The following is a 2681-nucleotide window of genomic DNA, read 5'->3' as shown; positions in this document are numbered from 1 at the left end:
AACCCGTTGCTGCTTCCACCCCCACAGATACTGCCCAGCTCTTCTTCAGTACAAGAGCCAAAGAGAACCAAGCAAAACTCGAACACAACTGAGAAGAACAGTGGGGAGAATGCAGCGATGACCAAAAATCTTGATGCGCGTTTGGCGGGCTCCCTGACAGGGTCACACCTAGCACAATGAGTCTGCTATGCTGGAACTGTCACAGGATTGGCAAACCTGCGACAGTTAAAGAGCTTCGTGATCTAACGAGGCAACTTGCCCCCTCTATACTTTGTATCCTTGAAACCCAAATAGAGGGAACTAGAATCGAAAACTTGGCTGGTTCATTAGGTTTTAATAAGAGTTTTGCTGATAGTAGTTCTGGTAGAAGTGGTGGACTAGGAATGTTTTGAAACGAAGAAATAAAGCTTGAGGTTATCAGGTACTCTAGGTATCACATTGATGCAGTCATTAATGATCTGATGGATGTTAAAACAAGGTTTACATTCGTTTGCGAAGAAGCCCAAGTAAACGAAAGATATAAGACATGCGACACGCTTAGGGGAATTGTCGGCTCTAACAATATACCCTGGCTAGTCTTAGGCAATTTTAACAAGGTACTTCATACACATGAACATGACGGAGTAGGGAACAGAAGTCAAGCACAGATGGATGCCTTTAGGGATGCTCTGGATACGTGCGGCCTATCTGACATAGGTTACACGGGCACGGATTGGATCTTCGAAAGGAAGGTGGCAGGTGGGTCGCATACTAAAGTGAGACTGGACAGAGGCGTGGCAAACCCAGCCTGGTCCATCGCTTTCTCCACAGCTAAGCTTGAGCACAAGCTAGCAGCGACAAGCGATCACGTCCCAATTCACGTGAAGTACGTGCATGAGGCTGCATGCTAGCGGGCCCCGCGTTCTTTTCAATATGAGTTGGCCTGGGAAAGAGACCCTGGTTTGGCGCCGCTGGTGGAATCTGCATGGGCAACTGGAACGGGCGACTCGGTGATCTCCTTGAGCGACAAACTCCGGTCGCTATCATCTGATCTGTCCGAATGGGATAGAGCACACTTTGGCAATGTACGACGCGAGATCCAACAGCTCCAGCGGCAGCTACAGGAGTTACGGGAGATTCGAGGAAGATCTGGTCCTAGTCACGTGGAATTAAAAACAGTAGAGAGATTGACAGAATTATTTCACAGAGAGGAAATTCTATGGAGACAACGCGCTCGTATTGAATGGCTTATGCATGGGGATAAGAACACATATTTTTTCCATCTACGGGCGAGCAGAAGGAGAAAAAATCAGATAAATTCACTTTTAAAAGAGGATGGGTCTGCGACAGAAAATGTTCTAGACATGGAGAGCTTGACCACATCCTTTTATCACCACCTGTACACTTCTGAGGGGGTCCAAGATATGGCGCTGGTTTTGGACACAATACCGACCAAAGTGACGCAAGATATGAATGACATGTTAAACGCTCCGTACAGCCAGAAAGAAGTGAAGACTGCCTTGTTTCAAATGTTCCCGACAAAGGCACCCGGGCCTGATGGCTTTCCGGCTCATTTTTTTCAACACCATTTGGGAAACATGCGGTGATGATGTAACCAAGGCGGTCCTGAAAATTGTGGAGGGCAACGAGTCGGCAGAATGCATCAATGAGACTATTTTGGTTCTCATACCCAAGGTGAAAAACCCTACACACTTGTCTCAGTTTCGTCCAATTAGCTTGTGCAATGTTCTATATGAAATTGCATCGGAGGTGATCGCCAACAAATTGAAAATAGTCCTACCTGACATCATATCCGAGGAACAATCCGCTTTTGTGCCTGGTAGAATGATCACAGACAATATCATTACAGCCTATGAGTGTTTGCATTTTATGAAGCGCAATAAGGCTAAGAAGAACCAATCTTGCGCCCTCAAGCTTGACATGATGAAAGTGTATGACAGGGTTGAATGGTCTTATTTGAGGGCAGTTATGATGAAGCTGGGCTTCAATGAACGATGGGTTGATATAGTGATGAGCCTTGTAACTACGGTCAAATTCTCAGTGTTGTTCAATGGCAAGAAGCTACAACAATTTAAACCATCTAGAGGAATCAGACAAGGGGATCCAATTTCTCCGTGTTTGTTCTTGATAGCAGCAGAGGGCCTTTCATGCCTCCTCAAATCAAAAAGTGACTCATCCAATCTGAATGGTCTACAGGTGGCACCTACGGCGCCTCCGGTGAACCATCTCCTATTCGCAGATGACAGCCTGCTGTTCTTCAAGGCAAATAGTGCGGAGGCAAATGAGGTGTACCATGTTCTGAATACCTATTGTCAGGCAACCGGTCAATGCATTAACTATGCCAAATCATCTATCTATTTCAGCAAAGGTGTGCTAGACACGATCAGATAGGAGATAAAAGATACTTTACAGGTACCCAATGAAACTCTTAATGAGAAGTATTTGGGAATGCCTTCTGACATTGGCAGCTCCAAGAATGGTGCGTTCAAGTATCTAAACGATAGGCTTTGGAGTAAGGTACAAGGATGGATAGAGCACACAATGTCCACGATAGAAAAGGAGGTTTTGGTTAAATCACTGGCACAAGCGGTGCCTGTGTTTTCAATGTCATGTTTTAAGCTCCCGAGGGGACTATGCAAACATCTCAACATGCTAATCAGAAAGTTTTGGTGGGGGAGTAA

Source organism: Triticum urartu, chromosome 5 (genome assembly GCF_003073215.2).
Source record: "Triticum urartu cultivar G1812 chromosome 5, Tu2.1, whole genome shotgun sequence".
Lineage (NCBI taxonomy): Eukaryota > Viridiplantae > Streptophyta > Magnoliopsida > Poales > Poaceae > Triticum > Triticum urartu.
The sequence above is the reverse complement of the archived record's forward strand: the minus strand, read 5'-3'. Positions refer to the sequence as shown.